We start from the raw sequence: 23,277 nt of genomic DNA, 5'->3' as shown, positions 1-23,277 counted from the left end.
AGTCTGGGGGCAGTTTCTCCACAGGGCAGTGGCCGAGCCCACACAGGTGCCGGTGGCTTCTGGCCCACTGGCTCCTTGGCCATATGACTTGAAGCAACGAAACAAACCCCCGGCCTCCTCCTCTGTTAGAGGGGAACCAAGGGGACAGGCGGCCAGCACTCCCTGTCCCCCTCCCTCTCTGGCCTTGCTTTGCCTTGTGTGGTCTGAGTGACTTCAGAATGAGCCAATCGCCTCCTTTTGGCAAGAGGGGCCCTCCCACCAACAGCCCTCTGCCCCCTTTCATCATCCAGGCCGCCTCTTGTCCTGCCCCCTCCCAGCCCTGTCACCTGTCTCCCTCCTGCTCCTCCCTCTGCTTCTGTCCCAGCACTGCAGTGGGCTTCACCTGTCTCCCCTGGGAACCCCTTTCTGTCGCTTCTCATGTGCCCCCCAGCTCAAAGAGTGAGGTCCCCACTTGTCACAGCACTGAGAGCCCTTGTCAGTACCCGGTCTCCTATCACCTCCAGCTGCCACCGATAACCTCAGCCATGCCCGCTCCTCAGGCGGGACCCCAGACACCCACCCTCACCCAGAAAGCTCAGGCCCACCCTAGTCATTTGTGCTCAGCTGTGGCCACTGGACCCCAGGGGACCTCGGGGTCACTCAGCACACACGGAATGTCTGGCAGGATGCTTGGTGGGGTCTTCTGGGGGTGGGCAGTCTCTTGGGGGGAGTCTGACAAGGGACAGATGTACAGAGACGCTCATCTCATACGATGATGTGCTGGACAAGCCACCACGTGGGTACCCACGTCCTGTGTCGTGACACATGTCCCAGCGGGTCACCGGGGGACCCCAAGCAGGCCAGGCTTTGCTTGACCACCTCTCTGCGCTGTGTCTTCCCCCTCTTCCCACCAGACTCCCAGGTCACCCCCTGTAGGAAGCATCCCCTAGGGGCCCCCAGCACCCTTGGCCACTCCCCTGTTACCCTACGTGCTGTCCACTCCGCTCTGCTGTGGCCATCTGTGTGGAGGGGGGACTGCCCTCCAAGGCCTCCAGCTCCTAAGGGCAGGGATCTTGCCTTTTTCTTTTTAGGATTTATTTATTTATTCGAAAACTAAAGCCACATGAGCTTCTTCCGGGCCTCCCACATGGGTGCAGGGCCTCAAGCACTTGGGTTAACTTCCACTGCTTTCCTAGGTGCATTAGCAGGGAGCTGGATTGGAAGCAGAGCATCCGAGACTTGAACCTGCACCCATACGGGATGTCGGCGTCACAGGCAGCGGCTTACCCGGCTGTGCCACAGCGCCTGCCCCCGGGCCTTGCCGTAATGGGCTCTTTCCTTCCCTGACCACGTCTGAAATGCAATAAATTCTGGAGCTTAGCAGCTCTGATGTTTTTCTTGCTTTATTCTCAGGAGCAGAAGTCGGTTCTGCACCGGGTTGGAGGTTTTCCAGGCTGAAGCCTCGAAGCTGGCTGGCCTCTTCCACTGAGTTCAAATCACACACATTTGGTTTCTCTCCTCTCCACCACCGTTCTTGCAGACTGCAGAGGCGTGTGGGTTAGGCTTGCCCTGTGCCAGGCCAGCCCTGAAGGGCACAGACACTCACCACTGGGGTCAGGGCGGGGCTTGGGGTCCACCTGCACCTCTGTCCCCCTCTCCCGCAGCTCCCTTCCTGCCACAGCTCTCGCCCCCTGTAATGCCGGATTCCCGGTTTACCTGAGCATGCACGGTTACTAACGTTAACACAAGAAGCCGGCTGGTGCCGCGGCTCACTAGGCTAATCCTCCACCTAGCGGCGCCGGCACACCGGGTTCTAGTCCCGGTCGGGGCGCCGGATTCTCTCCCAGTTGCCCCTCTTCCAGGCCAGCTCTCTGCTGTGGCCCGGGAGTGCAGTGGAGGATGGCCCAAGTGCTTGGGCCCTGCACCCCATGGGAGACCAGGAGAAGCACCTGGCTCCTGCCATCGGATCAGCGTGGTGTGCCAGCCGCAGCATGCCGGCCACAGCGCGCCGGCCGCGCCGGCCTTTGGAGGGTGAACCAACTGCAAAGGAAGACCTTTCTCTCTGTCTCTCTCACTGTCCACTCTGTCTGTCAAAAAATAAAATAAAATAAAAAAACAAGAAGCCTTTCCTGAGCGTTTACCACGTGCCAGGAGCTATGCCGGGGCCCGGGCGGGGTGCAGAGGTGACTGGGGCCCCCCAGCACCCCTGTGGGCGGGAGCGCCCAGGGTGGGGGCAGCAGGCTGGAGCGGAGCTGGCAGGAGGTTTACCACTGGTGCTGCTGGGAGCTGCGGTCTCCGGGGATCACCACAAGAGGACGAGTCTGGCTTTGCTACTACCGGGTTTTTAAATTCTCTGTGTACAAGGCACTCCTTGTCTCTACCATCGCCCCAGTCGTAGAGAAACGAGGTCCCGGCATCTTCAGAAACCTGCTGGGAGCTTCTGCGGCCCACAGCCCTCTGACTGGGTCCCTGGTGCTTTCTTGCAGTTTTACCACCGCATAGGCGTTTGTGTCGTTTACCTTGACTTCCCATGCACATTAGCAGGGACCTGGATCAGAAGTGGAGCATCCGGGACACAAACCTGCACCCACATGGGATGCGGCATGGGGAGCGGTGGCTTCACCCGCTGCACCACGATGCCGGCAGGGTGCGTGTGTGTTGAAGCTGACCAAGGGAAGGCAACGTGTCTTCCCAAAGAGGCTGTGAAAGGCCCCTCCCCGCTGCAGAATTCCCCACCCCCCCCACCCCCCCCCCCCCGCCTCACCACTCTCATCCTGCTTCACTCCTGAGGCGTAGAAGATGCTGGTTCACTATCTAAACTCACACCTCCCTAGCTCCCCCTTGGCTTCAGCGTCTTCTCCACGCCTGTAAGCCGCGTGACTAGTCCGCTGTGTCTCTTGCCATTTTTCTGTCGGGTCATTTGCCTCTTTCTGGTTCAAATGCAGCTGTCTTTCAATGCAGCCAAATGTAGCAGTCCTACGCTTTATGGTTCCTATTCTCCCTCTCATGTGAGATCAAAAGATATTTTTCTATATCATTCTCTGAAAGCCTGGCAGGTTTTGCTTTTTTTTTCCTTTTCATCTTTAACCCTTCTGACATTGACACCTGAGTGTGCTGGGAGTTAGGATCCAATTCCATTTTACTTCTCACTGTGGCGAGCTAGTGCTATTTATTGAAGAATCTACGCTTTTCATGTGAACCTCTGAGGCCGTCTGAAAAAACCAGATTTCTGCAGACCGTGAGTATCTTTCTATTCCTGTGCTCTGTTTTCCCTTCTTCTACTCCAGGAATCCACTGCCTTCATGACCAAAGCTGTGTAAGAAGTCTTGATACCTCGTAGGGCAAGTCCTTCTGAACCCTTGCTTTTCCATGGACAGGTTGGAATTTTATTGCCAAATTCCTTTCAGATTTTGATTAGAGTTCCATTAAATCTGCAGGTCAGTTTGGGGTAGAATTGGCATCTTTATAATACTGAGTCTCCCTCTCTAAAACATGGGATAGCTCTGCTTAGTTGTCTTCTTACATGTATTTTTTAAAAAGATTTATTTTATTTATTTGAGAGACAGAGTTGCAGAGAGAGAGAGAGAGAGAGGAAGAGAGAGATCTTTCATCCACTGGGTCACTCTCCAAATGGCCGCAGCAGTTGGAGCTAGGCTGATCCGAAGCCAGAAGCCAGGAGCCAGGAGCCTCTCCCGGGTCTTCCATGAGGATGCAGGGGCCCAAGTACTTGGCCCATCCTCTGCTGCTCTCCCAGGCACATTGGCAGGGAGCTGGATCAGAAGTGAAGCAGCCTGGACTCAAACCAGCGCCCATGTGGGATGCCAGCACTGCAGGCCAGGGCTTTAACCCACTGCACCACAGCACCGGGGGCTTAAATGTATTTTAATACAATTTTATAATTTTCTTCTTAAAGATCTAACATTTCTTTTATTAAACATATTTCTAGATATTTTAGTTTTGATTGCTCTTGTAAGTTGCACCCTTTGTAAAAGTCGCATTCTCTTCCTGACTGTGGCTGGTGTGTGGGTGGTCCTGCTCTCCGTATGTGGGTGTTGTGCACAGCACGGGAGCCCACGTACCGGTGGAGATGCTTACCCAGCCAGTGCTCCGTGGATCTGGGGCACCAGCGTCTGCTCGTCCATACATGGGCTGGGAGGCTCCCTCTTCCCATTCCTGAAAGAGTTGTGTCCAGAGGATGTCTCTGTTCCTTGAACATTTGGTCGCAGCCACCAGGAAGGCCGGTTTGGCCCCGGGCTGTGTTTGAGGGTGATTTGTAGCTGCTGATGCAGGGTCTGGTAGCCACAGGACCACGGAGTCTTCTTTCTCCTTAAGTAGGCCGAGCCAAAACTCTGCGTCATCCCCGCCCTCCTCCCCTGCTGGCTCTGAGCGTGCCAGGAGGCAGCGGTACAGCGAGCTCTGGGTCTGTGCAGAACTCAGCATCTCTGTGTCCCACATTAAGAGTCCCTGTTTGAGAGGAAACCAGGGAGGTGGCTGCCATCTCCTCCTTCCATCTGTCGCTTCCCAAGCAGTCTGAGAGGGTGGGGTCAGACCCCATAGAGCCGGCTGGGGCGGACCCACACTGCTGTAGGTGCAGGGCCCATGAATAGACGCCGGGAAACCCTGACCCTACAGAGCCACCACCCTCACCTCCTCCCAGAGGAATCCACAGACGCCCAAAGGGGTCCCTGGGGGACCCGGGCCCAGGAAACCAGCTCCCTCCACTCCTCCCTCCCTCTTCCTCTGCCCTGCCCCGCACCTGCACTGCAGGCGATGACGGCCTCAGAGTGACTGTCCCCTGGCTGTCACGTGGGACAGCAACAGGGCCCTTGGCTCCAGGGCCCCAGGTTGCTGGGTCTGGAGGGAACAGGAGGGGCCCGGGCTGCAGCAGCAGGGGCCGTCCGGAACGGCGACGGCAAGGAGGCAATGCACGCCCGAGGCACCTACCCCACCAGCAGAGGATGCGGCTACAGGTGCCCGGGGCCCCCTCCTCCTGGCCCTGCCCCCACCTGGTGTGGGGTTGAGGGGCATTCCTGATTGACAAGTGCTCTTTGTGCTCAGTCCACTCCCCTTTCCTGGCAGTGATGCCCATTTCCTGGCAGCCGGAACCCGAGCCAAGAGAGAATGGCCAGCCCCCTTTGACCAGATACGCTGCCGACGGCCCACTGGGCCTCACCTTGTTTTGCTCAGGGTGGGGGCGAGGAAGGGGCACACAAACGCTCCTGTCACTCCTCTGTGCCCCCCACACACACATGGCAGAGGACATCGTGGGAGCTTAGGATGGCCCTAGCCCCACCCATTCCCACGTCCAGGGCGCTCGCGCCATTCCCAGCTGTCTCCCAGGCCAATAATAAATCAAATCCAATCAAAGGCTTTGCAGGACCCCTCCCAGTTCTCCCTGCTCAGCCCCTCATTCCTTGGAGGCCACACTCCAAGAATGGACACTAAAGGGGGCCGCCAGAGAGGGAGCATCTGGGACCAGGGAGATGCCTGCCACGCGGCTTGCCGTGGCCTCCCTGCAGCAGAGCCGCTGGGAGCTGAGGAGCCGGACCCCAGCCCAGGGGGGCCTTGTTTCCCCTGAGCTCTTCCTGTGTCTCACACAGAGCTCCTGTGGCCTTTTTTGGCGTCTGTGGGGGAGTCTCCACCCATCCATGTTTAAAGTGGCTCTCGGTACACCTGCTGCACCCACGGCACCCTCACTCCCGCACCTCACGTGGTGGGGACCCGGCCCTGTAACATGAGTGACACAAGGCTCCGCACTCACCATCTGGGATCCTGAAGGTCAAGGGTACAGAAAGCACGTCACCTGCCACCTTCCTCCCCCGCCCCATCCCCCAGACCCAAAGGCGACCCAGGGTACAGGAGAGGTCACTAGGCCTTTACCCCTGCCTGCCTGGTGGCCATGGGCCAGCTACTCTCATCCCAAGACCTCAGGGTCCCCTGTGCAGGGGACCCTGGCCTGGCCAGCCACCGCCAACCTCTGGGAGCCCCTTTGCAGAGAAGGAACCAGGGAAGGCCAAATCCTGAGCTTGCTGTCACGTGTCCCCACGCTGCCAGCCAGAGGCCCCTTTTGATTGATTGTGGGGCTGCTCTAAGGCTCTCTCCTCCAGTAGACCCCACCCAGGGATGCAAGCATGTGCACACGCACACATGTGCACACATGGACACACATGTACACACATATGTGTGTGCACACAGATGCGTACATACACACATGCACATGCATTTACAGTACACACGTGTACAGGCATGCACTCACAGTACACACATGCACACACGTGCACACTTATGTATATGCACATGTGCACACACACATTCAGATGCACACACACACACATACACACGGACACACACATACACAGGGGCCTTGACCTTTCTTGGCCCAACACAGGAGCCTGCGACAGTGTGGGGCAGCGAGGTGCCTGACGTCGCCCTTCTCAGCACGGTCATCTCTACAGATCGCTCAGGCCGGTCGCTGCACCGGCTGACCCCAGAGCCCTTTCTTGTCCTCCTGAACACCTTGCGCCACCTTGGCAGTGACACCACAAAGCCAAAGCCTGCCGGCGGCACAACCTGACGCCGGGCTGTGCCCCACAGCCTCCCTGGCGTGGCTCGGAGGTCATGGCCTTGGCAAGAGGCCGGGCCTCCCCTGCTCACCCCCAGCACAGCGGGGCCCCAAACGCCTGGAGACAGCCTCTTCCTAATCCCTTAATCCAGTGGTGGGAGCCATCTTCTATTAAGGGACGGTGACTTCAGTGGAAAAACCAAATCATGCGAGTCACATCATTGTGCAAAATCGCTTCATTTACGTGCGGACGCTGCTGCGGGCTCTTTAATCAAGAGAGCGGCAGAAACCATTCCGATGCCTGACCGTGAACGCAAGGCTCAGCGGCCCAAAATAAGCGTGATCGATTCAGTCTTTAGAGACCGTCTAACAAGTCTGGGGCAGCTGGGGAGCTGTGGCTTGAAAGATGGTGAAGGAAAGACAGGGCGAGGAATGGTGGAGAGAGAGAGAGAGAGAGAGAGAGAGAGAGGAAAGGGGGGGCAGTGGGAGGAAGAGGGGGAAGCGGAGAGCGCAGATTTCGGGTGCCTGCGCTGGTCACAGAGCTGCCTCTTCCCGTTACAGCCTTCAATCTTCCCAAGAACTCTCAAAGTTAGGTGTTTTGCAGACAAGGAAAGTCAGACTTGGAAAGTTGTCCAAGGGGGTCGATGCTGTGGCGTAGTCCGTTAAGTCTCTGCCTGCAGCACCGGCATCCCATATGGGCGCTGGTTCAAGTCCCAGCTGCTCCACTTCTGATCCAGCTCCCTGCTGATGGCCTGGGAAAGCAGTGGAAGATGGCCCAAGTGCTTGGGCCCTGCCACTCACATGGGAGACTCAGAAGAAGATCCTGGCTTCAGCCTGGCTCCTCCCCGAGTAGTTAGAGTCATTTAGGGAGTGAACCAGCAGATGGAAGACCTCTCTTTCTGTCTCTACCTCTCTCTGTAACTCTTTCAAATAAATAAAATCTTAAAAAAAAAAAAGAAAAAAGAAAAGAAAAGAAAAGAAAAGGAAAGGAAAGAAAAGAAAAGAAAAGAAAGCTGCCCGAAGTCCCATCTTCGGGGAGCGTCTCCTCGCACTGCCCCCCTCGTTGGCTCCCTGTCCGGCTGGGGATCGTCTGCGTCCATTGCCCGGTTCACCTTAGCCTCCTTCCTTCCTTCCCTTCCCAGCTCGCCCTGTCTTCTCCCAGCCTCCCCAGGTCTCCACGCGACGGCCGGGGGCTCGCTCTGCGGCAGGTTCCTGTGTGGACGACCGGGCCCCGTGGCTCCTCCTTCAGGTCTGCCCTGGAGCGTGGCTCCCAGCCCTCCCCAGTCACTCCCCCCCACACTCTGACTTATTTTTATCACGGTGCTTGCCAGGACGTGATGTTTTCCGTGTTGATTCTCTATCCCCCAGGCCGGGAGAGTCCCCATGGGAGCAGGATTCACCGGTCTTGTTTATTGCTACGTCTGCAGCACCAACGCCACTTCTGCACGTAGTAGCTGTTAAAAAGAGGCTTTTGAGGGGCCGGTGCTGTGGTGCAGTGGGTTACAGCCCTGGCCTGCAGTGCCAGCATCCTGTAATGGGCGCTGGTTCGAGTCCTGGCTGCTCCTCTTCCAATCCAGCTCTCTGCTATGGCCTGGGAAAGCAGTAGAGGATGGCCCAAGTCCTTGGGCCCCTGCACCCATGTGGGAGCCCCAGAAGAAGCTCCTGGCTCCTGGCTTGGGATCAGCTCCGCTCCAGCCGTTTCAGTCAACTGGGGAGTGAACCAGTGGATGGAAGACCTCTCTCTCTGACTCTACCTCTCTCTATAGCTATTTCAAATAAATAAAATAAATCTTAAAAAAAAAAAAAAGAGGCTTGTAAGTGAACAAGTGAATGAATGGCTCTCTACCCCTTTTAGTCGGAAGCGCATTTTCATGCAGAACCAATAAACCCAGCCGGGGGAGATGGCACTGGCTCAGCAGCTAAGATGCCACTTACGGCTCCGGCATCTCATATCGGAGCACCCACGCCGCAGGCCTGGCTCTGCTCCCAGTCCCAGCTACCAACTGATGCACACCCTGGGAAGCCACAGGCAATGGCCCAAGGACCTGGCTCCCTGCCACCCACATGGGAGACTCTGCGTCTTGGCCTTGGTGGGCCTTTGAAGAGTGAACCGGAGGATGGGAAATGTCTTCCTGTGTCTCTGTCTGTCTGTCTCTGTCTCTCTCTCTGCCTTTCAAGGAAATTAGACAAATAAATCATCGTTTAAGAATCAAGCACTAGGCTGCACTTCCCACACCAGCTCACGTTCCCCCGATGCACCCGTCACCCACACTGGTCCATTGCACAACGCTCGGCTGTGCCAGTGGGAGGAGGCGACCAAAATTTGGCTTCAGACTTGAAGCTTCATCTCCTGGAGTTCTAGGGTCTGGGGGTGGGGGGTTGCATGCCCCCAGAATGATGCAGTGCAGGATGAAATAGCAATAAACAGTGAACAGCGACAGGCGAAACGTGTTCAGAGGACGGAGACACCCTCCCTGGCTGGGTGTCGAGAGAATGCTGGATGTTCAGGGCGTCAGCCCAGACACAGGGTGTTGATCGAGAGTTCGGACCTGGCCACCGCCTTGGGCAGTGCCCTGTGAATGAGACACAGGGCCTCGACCTCAGCTTAGGGCCAGGCTGTCCAGGCTGGACCAGGCCCAGGGGAGGAGGGAGGCTGGGGCCAGGTTGTGCAGGTTCTTTGAGCACAGGCACAGGAGACAGCCACGTGGGCACCATGGCCAGGGCTGCAAAGCCGGGGAGCCCCGCGCTGCCCGTGGTGTGGGAGTGGGGCTCGGCTGTGGGCTAGAGGGGGTTAACCTTGCTGTTCTCTGAGGAGCTCATGGGGTCAGAGGCCTCCATGTGCTTCAAGTCCTGTGAAATATAAGCTGATCAACATGCGTGATTTCTCAACGGCAGGAAATGAAGCAACTGTCTGAGACAACACCCCGCCTCGCCTCCATGGAGGGCAGGGCTCCAGGCCGCGGTCTCTCAATCCTGGCTTTAGAAATCAGTTCTCCTGCTATGGAGCCGGCCTGGGGGGAAGGGCCGGAGGCCTGGGGCCTGCGGGAAATGGTGTGGGGGGCAGGGGTTCTGGGGGGGAGATGGGGCTGTATGGGAAACCTGCAGGCTGACTCGGGAGTGCGGGGGCGGGGGAGAGGATCACGGGGTCATCGGAGATCTGGAGCCAGGACATCAGGTCCAGAACAGCCCCCGGCGTCTGCTCTGTTTCTCTCTTTCCCTCGGACGCCCCCAGCTTCCAGGACGTGGGCCTGCAGACAATTCTAGTTCCTTGTCCTGGGGCCATCCCTGTAACTACTTTGTCACACCTGCTACAATGATTGGCTCCTACCGCTGTCTCCTGCATCTGCTGTGGTCCTCAAGGACAAAGGCCGCACTGCCCTGCGGATTCCAGTGCCTGGGCAGGTGCAGCTGGGCCCGCGGGCTCTGCAGTGTTAGGCTGACTGGAGCAGCTGCAGGCTCCCCATCCGCACCTGGTCGGTGGGTGCTGCAGTGTTGCGCACAGCCCCCTGCCCGTGTCTCCTGTGGGACTTCATCTATTCCCCCGGCTTTAGGTAGCATCTTCCTGCTAATGACCCCTGCATTTTCCTATCTCCAGCCCAGAGAGCAGCTGTGCGTTCCAGATACACAGGTGTGCTGGCCCGATTTATTTCAAGGACAGAGCGATGGAGACAGAGAGAGACATCTTCCATCTGCTGATTCACTCTGCAAGAGCCAGGGCTGGACCAGGCAGAAGCTAGGAGCCAGGAACTCCAGCCAGGTCTCCATATGGACAGCAGGGACCTGAGTACTCGGGCCATCATCCGCTGCCTCCCAGGCCATTGGCAGGAAGCTGGATGGGAGAAGGGGGTGGGATCCCATCCCAGGCACTGCAGACGGCTGTGGGTACCCAAGCAGTTGGACCACAATGCCTGTCCCCACTTGCCCTGCTCTGGGTCTGCTCTCTGCAGAGTGGTGAGGGGGACTTCTCAGGACGTGCGCCCCTCCGAGCCCCTGCAGAAGCACACACGGGTTTCTAGCTGCGTGTAGAACAAGACCCCCGCACACGCCCAGACCCTGCCTCTCCCCCCAGCTCAGTTCTCTCTGGCCACTCTGGCCTGTGTGCCTGCTTGCTTCTCTCTTTTAAAAGGACCTCAAGCTCCTTCTCACCTCTGGGATCTGCACGTGGGGTTCCCTGCTAGGCCATCTCTCCCCTTCCTGGGGCTGATCCGGGGGGCCCCAAGGTCAGCTCTCAGAGAGGCCCCCCGGCTACCCCAGCTGCAGTAGGGCCTTCTGTCCCACTCCCCCACCACTCAGCAGAGCCAGGATGGGCCACCCGCCACGGGCTCCACATCGGAGAGGATGGGTGGGGGAGGCCTCCCCGCCGGCCGGCTCCCGGGAACTCTGCTCTTCCCGCACCTAAGTGTCCAGGGATTCACCCAGCACCCGCCTCGCTCCTTCGGCTTCTCAGAACTGCCCACACCAGCACCACCTGGCGGAGTTCCTCTCTCCTGTAAAACCGGCCACAGAGCTGGACACACTCTCCGGCTATGGGGCCCTCGCTGTCCTGTCCCGCATCTCGGTTTAGACTGGAGTCAGTGCAGGGGACAATGGGCAGGATGGAAAATCCACCCCCCAGGAGGGGACGCCTGGGTCCTCACCGGCGTGGGCCTCGGTCTATAGTTAGCTCCTGACTTCCCTCCTTGGCTGGCCTGCTCCCGTTATCTGGGACAGTGCTGATCTCAACTCGGGTCTATTGTCCAACAGCGTCTCTGCATTTCCACCCACCCTGCTGGCTCCGTCCCCTTCTTCTCGCTCCCCCTTCTCCCCAGGAGGCCATCTGTCTCAGCCCCCGCGCTCCCTGTTGAAGGAGCTGGGTCTGGTGGGGCGACCCTGGGCACCCCGCTCCCCCTCCGTCAGGTGGGAACGAGGCCAACAGCTGTGCGCCGGGACGGGCGTGATGCGTGAGGAGCACTTGGCAGCCCGCGGGTGGGTCCGTGGGGTGAAGCACTTCTTCAGCCAGAAGACTCCTGGGCTCCGGTGGTAACGCAATGCTGTCACCGAGCAGTGAGCGCATGCAATCGATAGGGCTGTAGTGTGACTGCGCTGCTCTCGCTCCGCAGGGGCCCGCAAGGTGAGCCAGGGCACGCCTGCAGGGTGGGGCGCTCCCGCACCAGCACTGCGAGGAAGAGGTGCCCAGCTCCAGTCACTGGGAAAAGGTCAGAGCTTGATGAATAACCAGAGCGCAGGGGCCTGGCCGCAGGCAGCTGGGAGCCGGCCTTTGCCTCTTGGGCTCTGATGCGGAAGCAGAGGGCATCTTGGCCGTGTGCGCTTGTCCCACGTCGGCCTGAGCACCCACTCTGGTCCTATTCCAATACCTTGGCTCAGGCTGTGCTTTGCAGAGGGAGGGCTGGGCCACCTCCAGGACTTGACGCTCAAGGGACGAGTGTGTCCCCAAGGCTGCCTCGTGACCGTCTCTCGGGGGAAGGTGTGTCTTGGTGAATCCGGAGGTCAGAGTGGGGATCAGGAGCTCCACGTGGGAATTCTTCCAGGGCCGGCCTGGGCAGTCCCGCCCTGGGGTTTGCTCTCGTTAGGGGAGCTGGCACCGCTTAGCAGGAGGAAAGTGGCTGTGGGGTGAGTGCTCACGGTCTGTGCCCCCAGCTCTTTCCTGGGCCATGCGAGGGGGTGGGGAGGGAGGGCAGGCTCAAGGCCACGCTCTGCTGTCAGCCACCTGCTCTCTGCTTCCCTGATGGCCATGGAGAAGACAGTCTCTGCTCATTTCCCAGATGGCTGCAATGGCCAGAGCTGCGCCAATCTCAAGCCAGGAGCCTGGAGCTTCTTCCGGGTCTCCCACATGGGTACAGCAGAAGATGGGCCATCTTCTACTGTTTTTCCAGGCCATAGCAGAGGGCTAGATCAGAAGTGGAGCAGCCAGTGCCGCGGCTCACTAGGCTAATCCTCCACCTGCAGTGCCGGCACCCCGGGATCTAGTCCCGGTCGGGGCACCAGATTCTGTCCCGGTTGCTCCTCTTCCAGGCCAGCTCTCTGCTGTGGCCAGGGAGTGCAGTGGAGGATGGCCCAAGTGCTTGGGCCCTGCACCCCATGGGAGACCAGGAGAAGCACCTGGCTCCTGGCTTCGGATCAGCGTGGTGCGCCGGCTGCAGCAGCCATTTGGGGGAGTGAACCAACGGCAAAGGAAGACCTTTCTCTCTGTCTCTCTTACTGTCCACTCCACCTGTCAAAAAAATAAAAAATAAAATAAAATAAATAAAAAGAAGTGGAGCAGCTGGGACTCAAACAAGCGCCCCAGGCGGAGGCTCAGCCTGCTACACCACATGTTGGTGCCTTAACCGCTTTCTTGACAGCTACGCCAAAGGCCCACGCCTGGATAATTTATGAAGAGTAACAGTCTATTCAGCTCACGGTTCTGGAACCTGAGAGGTGCAGAGTCAGGTGCATCTGGCGAGACCCTTACGGCTGGTGACACCCCTGGTGTGGCACGGGGTCACGTGGTGCGAGAGCGCACGCTCACTGACTTGAGGCTGTTCTTATAAAGCCTCTAAGGCCATCGGGGGCAGTGCCCCCCACCCTGGCCTCCCAAAGGCTCCACCCCAAACCCTGGTAACACACCAAAGATGAAAGGAAACAGATCGGCTTCTCTCTAACTTCTCTAGATAATTAAATGACTCAAAAGTGACATCTTCGGAAATGTTAACCTCAGGTTGCAAAGAGGCAGCATGTCGCTATCGTAAGGGACAGGGATGTTTAAAAGGAGATTGCTCCGCCCAACTCAGAGGGAAAATCTCCAGATGCTTGGATTTTCAAACAAAAATGCTTCCCCCCAGACCCAGTGGTGCTTAATTAGGTCTTAACTGATGGCCTTTATGTTTCTTTTCTAATTTACTTATTTGTTTGAAAGGCAGAGTGACAGCGACAGCGGGAGAGGGAGAGAGCTCTTCCATCCGCTGGTTCACTCCCCAAATGGCCAGAGCAGCCAGGGCTGGGTCAGCCTGAAGCCAGGAGCCAGGAGCTCCATCCGGGTCTCCCACCTGGGTGGCAGGGCCCAAGTCCTTGGGCCACCTTCTGCGGCGTTCCCAGCTGCATTATCAGGGAGCAGAGTGCCCAGGACCCGGATGCTTCGGTGATGGACGCCAGCGTCACAAGGGCAGCTTGGCTCCCTGCGCAATGACGCGGGTCCCTGCCTGGCCTGCCGGATGCCACAGAGCTTGTTTCAACCTCAGACTCAGCTTCTTCCCAGTTGCTCCTTAACTCAGGAGGTGAGGACATTGCCTAATCAATACAAAAAAAAATTTTTTGAGCAAACAAATTGATATAGTTTACCAACTTCTGGAAGAAATTTGTATCCCAGATTATCAAATGTTTTCAAATCCAATAGAATGAGCTCCTGCTCCAAATGTCTTCCTTCTGAATGCAGTATTGTCCTGTAAGTCATTGCAAACATGTGGAAAATTCAGAGTACTGAAACATTTGTCCACGTTCTGCTTCAAAAAAAAAAAAAAAAGCTGTTTTATTTATTTGAAAGTCAGAGTTACAGACAGAGAGGGAGAAACAGAAGTAGAGAGATAGAGCGAAATCGTCCAGCCTCTGGTTCACTCCCTAGATGGCCACAGGGCCAGGACTGGGCCACGCTGAAGCCAGGAGCCAGGAGCTTCTTCCGGGTCTCCCACGTGGGTGCAGGGGCCCAGCACTTGGGCCATTTTCCACTGCTTTCCCAGGCACATCAGGAGGGAGCTGGTTGGGAAGTGGAGCAGCCAGGACCCGAACCGGCGCCCATATGGGCTGCCGGCACTGCAGGTGGCGGCTTTACCCACTAGGCCACAACGCCGGCCCATTTGTCCACTTTCATGATTCAAATCTGTTGACATGGAATTTTTTTGCTAAAACTGTAATTTGGATAAAAAAAGAAAAGCCTCTGATTGAGAGTTTAATTAATGATTTGGTTACCAGGTTACAAAAGAAGAGGCAATACGTGACTGTTGAACACGTTTAAGGTTTTCATAACTAATACATAATTCTATGAGAAAAAAATTACATAACGTTCTAATCAAGATGATTATTTGGAAAAATTAAACTGATTTCATAATTTTGTTTTAAAAACAGCATTATGCTTTTTCCTTGATTTTACGACCATTTTAAAAATAATGTGAGCGCGACGTTCTAATTTATGCAAGGCGGCTTTATCTTCTATGAAAAGCTCAATTATTTTGAATTGCCTAATTTCCTCTACTGTTTTTGCTTGTCAGATAAACAAACACTAATTTGTTTGAGAGTGTGAAATCGTAAGATATAGGAATGATAATAACTGATGTTTTCATAAAAATTATTTTTATGATGCTAAAAATCACACAGACTTAATGTGCCAACTTGAAGTGTAATTGCCAAATCTTTAGTCAACTTTAAGACCTTAAGCTAACATTAATTTGAGTGAATAATAAATAATCTTTGAATACTTGAACTACATGATTTTAAAGTGCCCCTGCTGCGGGCTGGTGTTTGGAGTGTTGATTACACGGCCGCCCCGGGGTGCCCACATCCCGTGCTGGGCTGCCAGCTCCATGTTCAGGCTTCCAGTCCAGCTTCCTACTAACGCGCGCCCTGGGAGGCAGCGGTGATGGCCCCAGCCTGGGCCCCTGCCACCCACGTGGGAGACCAGGATTGAGTTCCTGGCTCCTGGCTTTGGCCTGGCCCGGCACTGGCTGTTGTAGGCGACTGGGGGGTAAACCACAGGTTGAGAGTTGCCTGTCTGTGTAGCTCTCTCTCTGTCGAATAAAATGAAAAATAAATAAGTAAGATAACTTACATGAACATTTATAATGCCCCGTTGCTGTTTAACGCAGGACAGCATAGCCGCTGGGCGCAGGTTGAAGAGCTTGTAGTCTCCTGTGGGTTTTGTTCAAGCATGGCTGAAGGTTTTAAAGAATGACGCAAAGTGTCCATGACAATGGAGAAACACATACGCTAGATAAGTGATGTTTTGTTGTAGGGAAGGAAAGAGTAAATTTACCTTAAATTAAAAACATTTCTTGGTATGCCAAAACCTAAAAGAAGGTATTGCAAGCAAAAGACAAACTTGGAGCCAGCTTTGTATACAGCGGGTTAAGCTACCACCTGCAATGCTTGCACCCCACGTAGGCATTGGTTTGAGTCCTGGCTGCTCCACTTCCAATCCAGCTCCCTGCTAACGAGCCTGGGAGAGTGGCGGAGGATGGACCAAGGACTTGTGTCCCTGCACCCATGTAGGAGACCTGGAAGAAGCTCCTGGCTTCAGCTGGGCTCAGCCCTGGCCACTGTGGCCATTAGGGGAGTAACTCAGCAGATGAGGATCGATCTTTCTCTCTCTCTCCTTCTCTCTCTATTTCTGCCTTTCAAATAAATAAAAATAAATCGTTTTAAAAAGAAGACAAACTTGAAGTGTGTGCTGTAAGTTTAGATGGTCTGAGAAGAAATAAAGGCTATTTTCGTGGGTTTAAAATAGCTGCAAATAATGAGTCTGAAAGGAGAATGACATGTGTTAAATTGTTTTAATAAAGTCGGCTCGATATAAACGAATTTTTCATTAGGACTGTAATGTCTACTGTGAATCGCTGCGCTGGTGATCTATGCAGAGTCAAACTAGGATTCTGCTTACAGAACCGGGTTAACTCTTCCCAGACAGGAGTCCCTTTGCATCATCAGCACATCCTGTTAATTTTCTAGGCTTTTGGAATATTTTTACACCTTGCCAAGAATGTCCATGTTGGGAATAATTATCATTACTTACTGCTGTGAGCTTTTTAAAATAATGTTTACAACTGTTTCTTGCCTTCAGATAGCTGTATCCTCTCGCACCTCAAATTTTACCTTCTTCAAAATCACACTCCGTATTCAGAAAGGTAGGACTTTAAGATGCCTTTCAGGGCCGGCGCCACAGCTCACTAGGCTAATCCTCTGCCTGTGGCACCGGCACACCAGGTTCTAGTCCTGGTCGGGGCGCTGGGTTCTGTCCTGGTTGCTCCTCTTCCAGTCCAGCTCTCTGCTGTGGCCAGGGAGTGCAGTGGAGGATGGCCCAAGTGCTTGGGCCCTGCACCCCACGGGAGACCAGGAGAAGCACCTGGCTCCTGCCTTCAGATCAGCGCAGTGCGCCAGCTGCAGCGGCCATTGGGGAGTGAACCAACGAAAAAGGAAGACCTTTCTCTCTGTCTCTCTCTCTTACTGTCCACTCTGCCAGTCAAAAATAAAATAAAATAAAAAGATGTCTTTCATAGAAACATATGGATTTTTTTAAAAAATATTTATTTATTTATTTGAAAGTCAGAGTTATACAAAGAAAGAGAGGCAAAGAGAGAGAGGTCTTCCAGCCACTGGTTCACTCCCCAGATGGCTGCAATGGCCAGAGCTGGGCTGATCTGAAGCCAGGAGACAGAAGCTTCTTCTGAGTCTCCCACACAGGTGCAGGGGCCCAATCACTTGGGCCATCCTCCACTGCTTTCCCAGGCCATAGCAGAGAGCTGGATTGGAAGTGGAGCAGCCGGGACTCCAACCAGTGGCCGTATGGGATGCTGGCACTGCAGGAGGTGGCTTTACCCACTACGCCATAGCACCGGCCCGAAAAAGTATGGATTTTTTTAAAATGTTATGACCATGGGTAATACAAAGATTTATTCCTCTACTTTATAAAGGGGAAATAATAAAAAAAATTTCAATTTGACCATATCCAAATAATTGACTAGCTCAATTGTAAGAGCCATCCTATTTATTCTTATTTACAATGAAGAAATCTTCAGCTTTGCTAGGTTAAGCACTTAGAAGTAAGGCACATTAACTGGAACATTCCAAGAATTCCAGGTCACTTCTGAAAGATACCTTCTCGTACGCGTGTATAGAGTTGATGTGGAGATCGACAGCGCGTTTGTTTATTTTAGACTTGTCTCCGTGTTTGTGGTGCGTCTCCGCTGGTTACAATCTTCTGCTTGTGCCAGAACGCGGGCCCAGGGGTCTGCTGGTGCCTCACTCTCCCAGCGCACTGCCCCTGCACCGCGGTGAAAGCCCCCCTCTCCCCGTCCCAGCCGTGAACCTGACCTCTTCACCTTAGCAGACACAGAGGCTAGGTCTCTTTCCTTACAGCTACAAAGGCCCTGCTCCAACTCAAGATTTGGCGCTCACCCGCTGGAGGAGGCGGCAGAGGGACGACAGGAAAGGCCGGAGCTCATGGCTTGACCTGGCAGACTGGACCGAGCGACGCAGACACGGCCTCAGGAGTGGCTTTGGTCCAGGTTCTAGAACAACGCTCAGTAAACTGGCTGTCGGGCAACTGCAGCTCGCTGTCGTGCTTGTCGGGTGGAGTGTTACTGGGGCTCGGTGGGGCTCGCCGGGTGACTACTGTGCATGGCTGCTTTCCTGCTGTAAGGGCCAAGTTCAGCCAGAGGCTGATCAAAAGCATACACCTGTGAAGAAGAGACTGCGACCCCACGATCAGGGAGCACAAAGAGGAACACATTGTGGTTCATGCCTTTGTTCTCATTAACACAAGAGATGGCTTTTCTTTTTATTTCTCATCCTCAGTTTAACAGATTATACCTATACAAACTGGGATAAACTTTTTAAAAATTTTAATGAGATATTTAATAGAACCCAATATATCCACTTGAACATGTAATCAATTTAAAAAAATTAATAACAGGAGGGTATTTGGTATAGTGGTTGAAACACCACTTGGGACACCCACACCCCTCTCACAGCACCTGGGTTCAAGTCCTGGCTCCACTCCTGAGTCCAGCTTCCTGCTCATGTGCACCCTAGGGGGCAGCAGGTGCTGGCTCAAGTCGGGTCCCTGCCAGCCATGTGGGAGACTTAGACTGAGTTCCTGGCTGCTGGCTTCAGCCTGGTTCAGTCCCAGTTATTGGGACTTTGGGGAGTAAATCAATCTCTCTCTCTCTCTCTCTCTCTCTCTCTCTCTGCCTTTCAAATAAATAAAACTTATTTTAAACACTTAATGAGAGCTGTGATTTCCTGTTTTTGTTCTCACACCCAGTGTGTATTTGCACACGTGTAGACACAGCACGCTGAAGCATTTTTCTCTTCTTTTTAAATCGAAAGTGTTTATTTGGAAGGCAGAGAGGCAGAGATCTTCCATCCGCTGGTTCACTCCCCTGACGTCCACACGGCTGCCTTCCAGCAGGGAGATGGATGGCAGGCCGAGGAGCGGGGACTTGAACCAGGTGATGGGATGTGGGTAGCCATGTGGTGCCGCATGTTAAGCTGCTGCCTGCAATGCCGGCATCCAGTATGGGCTCCAGCTCGAGTCCCGGCTGCTCCACTTCTGATTCACTTCCCAGCTAATGTGCCTGGGAAGGCTGCAGTGGACAGAGCTCCTGGCTCCGGGCTCCAGTGAATCGGTGGATGGAAGATATCTTTTTCTCTCCCTCTCTCTCTGTAACTCTGCCTTTAAATAAATAAATCTTTGAAGAAATTTTAAGGGGGGGGGATACAATAACTGATCAATCGATACAGCTTATCTATCTCCAGATGGGATCAATGCTTAGGGTCATGTAGGTTAGTTCCAGAGATTCGGTGAGACGTTGTCCCTTTTCTTACAAGAATAGCACTGGGTATTAGCCATGCCAAACATTTCTCTTTTTTTTAAAAAAAAAGAGTTATTTATTTTTATTTGAAAGCCAGAGTTACACAGATAGAGGAGAGGCAGAAAGAGAGAGAGGTCTTCCATCTGCTGGTTCACTCCCCAATTGGCCGCATCAGCTGGAACTGCACCGATCTGAAGCCAGGAGCCAGGAGCTTCTCTGGGTCTCCCATGCGGGTGCAGGGGCCCAAGGACTTGGGCCATCTTCCACTGCTATCCCAGGCCATAGCAGAGAGCTGGACCAGAAGTGGGACAGCTGGGACTCGAACCGGCGCCCATATGGGATGCCGGTGCTTCAGGCCAGGGTGTTAACCCGCTGCACCACAGTGCCGGCCCCCAAACATTTCTTCTAATTAGGTGTGTGCCGAAGAAGAACACGCACCATGACACTGGTTGAAGGGCGGTGACTTAGACTTCCTCAGGCCATCTGGGCACGCAGAGGCATCATGGCACCGGCATCTTGCAGTGAGGCAAAGAGCTTTGGGCTGAACCCCAAATCCAGCACCGGCAAGCGTGACTCACAGCCCAGCAGCAGGCTCAGGATCAGTGCATGGGGATCACCAAGAGGAGATAGTGGGAGTGGGGGCTTCTGACAGAACCGACCAGAAAGGACCCCTGCTGAAGGCAGCCCAGGGCGACCCATGCCCTGGGGACAGGGAAGACGAGGACCGTGACCAGATACTGAGGGTGAGCAGATTTCCAGGTCTGGGGTCTTTGCTAAGGGGACTTAGCCGGCTCCTGGATTTTACAAGGCAGTATACAGAGGAGCGTAGGAGCACACCCAGAAGCTGCTTAAGTGTGGCCGGAGAATCCTGGTCAAACAATAGCTTCCCATTCAGAAAAAAGACGTGGGCTGGTGTGGTGGTGTAACAGGGTAAGCTGCTGCCTGCAGCACCGGCATCCCATATGGGCACCGGTTCTAGTCCCGGCTGCTCCACTTCCGATCCCGCTCTCTGCTATGGCCTGGGAAAGCAGTAGAAGATGGCCCAAGTGCTGGGGCCCCTGCACCCATGTGGGAGACCTGGAAGAAGCTCCTGGCTCCTGGCTTTGGATCAGCCCAGCTCTGGCCGTTGCAGCCATTTGGAGAGTAAACCAGTGGATGGAAGATTCTCTCTCTCTCTCTCTCTCTCTCTCTCTCTCTCTCTCTCCCTCCCTCTTTCTCTGTAACTCTGCCTTCCAAATAAATAAATAAATCTTTTTCAAAAAAGACCATACTCATAGCAGGGACACCAGTGAAATCCCGGAGAAAACCTGGCGTGGCTCACGGCTTCTGGAATTCATTTCCCGGCAGCTGGGATATGTTAGCAAATGTGGGAATCTTAGAGAAAATAAGACTAATAAAGACTTCACATCACTGCTTCTCACATCAAAGCAACTCTTGGCCTGTGGGCTTTGCAAAGCCTACAGACCAGAGTTCACGGCAAAGCTTTAATATCTTGTGGCTCTAGTTTTGCTAACTACACCGAAAGAGATTGTCCTTGTATTTGCCAATACCTCTTGTTATGCCAATGGAAATAAAACAAGACACCAATTGAATGGCGCTGGATCAGAAATTCTTAAGCAACTGTACAGTAAAATCCATGACTCAGTGGCAAGAACCAGGCCAAAAGAAAGGGACAGCTGTGGAAGCCGCACCTGACAGTTCGCCCTGCTTCAGTCAGAGCCAAAGACCACTGTGAGGCCGTGACACTTTGCATCTGCAGAAAACCCCAAAATAACAGGTCACCCTGATTCCAAGTTAATACACCTGGGTGCTTTCCCAGAAACATGGACTCCCTGACAACAACAACTCCATCCCTGATCAGTGCTGTGCTGGCCCTGAGGGACGTGGGGACACTGCTGGGGACACTGCTGATTGCCATCATGAATACAGTGACCTTGGCTATCTTTGTCCCCTTTGAATACTTCCTGTGTTTGCTGTTTAATGAGCCAATCTCTCTCTCTCTCTCTCCCCCTCCCCCTCATCCCCTCCCCTTTCCCTTCCCTTTCCCTCTCCCTCTCCCATGTTTAAAGATTGCTTTATTTGAAAGGCAGAGTGACAAAGAGAGGGACAGAGACTGATCACCCATCCACTTGTTTACTCCCCAGTGGCTGCAACAGCAGGGCTGAGCCCGGTGGAAACAAGAAGCCTGGAACTGCATCCAGGTCTCCCACGTGGGTGCAGGGGTCCAAGCACTCGGGCCATCTCCTGCTGCTTTCCCAGGTGCATTAGCAGGGAGCTGGGTCGGAAGTGGAGCAACTAGGACCTGAACCGTTGTCCGTATGGGATGCCAGTGCCACATGTGGCAGCTTTATCTGCTATGCCACAGGGCTGGCCCCGCTCACACACTTTTTTGCCAGACTAACACCTCCCCTCCTACCCCGCCTCCCCGCCGAGACCCCATGTCTTCAGGAGGTGACCCCTGCCACCCACTAAGGTTCCTGACCCTCGAGAGCGCCTCTTGAGCTTCTCGCAGCCGTGACCCAGGCCTTGCCCTCTTGTTCCACATACCTCCTCCCTGCACACCGTGGGCTCCATGAGGTCAGGGACCGACTCCCTTCCCACTCCCCTTTGAGTTCTGTCACCAACCTCCCTGCTCCACAGGCGCTGAGTGTGGGAGGCACTGATCCGTCCAGGGAGGCGAGCTCCAGGCGCCAGTCTTGAGGTTTGACGGCACCTGCCATGTCAGTTACCCCACAGAGGCACCTCTCGCTGGCTGTTCCCCAGGAGGCAAGGGTGTCGCCGGACAAGAGAAGGGCTGGGCTGGGCTGGGCTGGGCCGGCTAAGGTCTCCTGTAAAGCTGCAAGGCGCAGACACGGGGCCCCACCCTGACGACCTGGTCCAGTTTAATCACTCCCCAAGGCCCCGCCTCTCTGCTATGATTGGACGGAGTTCCTACCACACTGACATCAGTCCTTGGGGACTAAATCCTGAGTTGGGAAGGGGTGTGAGGGACACACGTTCAGGCCACGGCAGCGAATCCAAGGGCCTGAAAAAAGGCACACGTGGGTGGGGTGCAGGTGTGAGAGGCGGCTGGAGGGACTGAGCCTGGGACCCTCGCCAGTCCATGTGCTGTGATGATGTCATTTTGATGACTGTGGAATTAATAAACTGAGTGTGGGCTGGCACGGGACAAGGAGGCGTGGACCAGTCAGTCCTAGCTTAGGAGGTGACTTTTAGCAAAGGAAGACAGGGAAGATAGGGGGTGTTTTCTGAACGCCCTGTACTGTGTGAAAATTTTTGCATGCAAACTAGTTTGTAACGGCGCCAGCAGAAATGAGTCTCCCTCTGTGCCCCAAATGCACCAGGGCTGTCATTGCGTCATTGCTGTCAATCATCTCAGGTGCAAAAGGAGGCAGTCACCTTAAAAGGAAGAAGCTGTCACCCTCTAGCGCTCAGAGTATGACTCCGGAAACCACTGTGCTTTTTTTTTTTTTTTTTTTTCTATAAGGGATACTTAAGGGGCTGGTGCTGCAGCATCGGCGTCTTGTGTGGACACGCTGGTTTGTGTCCTGGCTGCTCCTCTTCCGATCCAGCTCTCTGCTATGGCCTGGGAAGGCAGTGGAAGATGGCCCAGGTGCTTGGGCCCCTGCACCCACGTAGGGGATCCAGAGGCAGCTCCTGGCTCCTGACTGCGGATTGGCCCGGCTCTGGCCATTTCAACTATTTGGGGAGTGAACCATCAGATGGAAGACCTCTCTCTCTGTCTCTCCTTTCCCTGTCTGAGACTCTACCTCTCAAATAAATAAATAAATCTTTAAAAAAGAAACGATACTTTAAAAGTTTATTCATCTGTTTACATTTAATTTGAAAGACAGAGAGAGAGAGAGAGAGAGATCTTCCATCCACTGGTTCACTCCACAAATGTCTGCAACAGTCGGGGCTGGGCCAGGCTGAGGCAGGAAACTGGCCCCCACCTTGGGTCTCCCCGTGTGTGGCAGGGACCCAGGTACTGGAGCCGTCGTCTGCTGCCTCCCAGGAGTCACAATAGCAGGAAGCCGGGTCGGAACTTGAACCAGGCCCTTGGCACGTGAGCGCCAAGCCACGACTTCACCACTGGGCCAAAACCCCGCCCCTAAATTGCTTAATTAATTAATTAGAGAAGCAGAGAGACAGAGAGGCAGGCGGAGCTCCCACCCACAG

The 23,277-nt window shown here is 54.6% G+C and overlaps 1 long non-coding RNA gene across 2 annotated transcripts; it reads right to left on the bottom strand.

Annotated features, from left to right (window-relative positions):
- Positions 1 to 6,780: 6,780 nt before the first annotated feature.
- On the bottom strand, positions 6,781 to 22,875 carry LOC127483515 (uncharacterized). Of its 2 annotated transcripts, XR_007909855.2 has the most exons (5): positions 21,724 to 22,875; positions 17,681 to 17,975; positions 15,339 to 15,496; positions 13,859 to 13,959; positions 6,781 to 12,752 (listed from the first exon to the last, which is right to left on the bottom strand). It is a non-coding gene; the product is annotated as an uncharacterized lncRNA (long non-coding RNA). The 2 variants fall into 2 exon arrangements; XR_011381348.1 differs by having other exon boundaries at positions 17,681 to 22,875.
- Positions 22,876 to 23,277: the final 402 nt, after the last annotated feature.

This window comes from Oryctolagus cuniculus, chromosome 13 (assembly GCF_964237555.1).
Source record: "Oryctolagus cuniculus chromosome 13, mOryCun1.1, whole genome shotgun sequence".
NCBI lineage: Eukaryota > Metazoa > Chordata > Mammalia > Lagomorpha > Leporidae > Oryctolagus > Oryctolagus cuniculus.
This window is presented reverse-complemented; position numbering and strand designations above follow the sequence as displayed.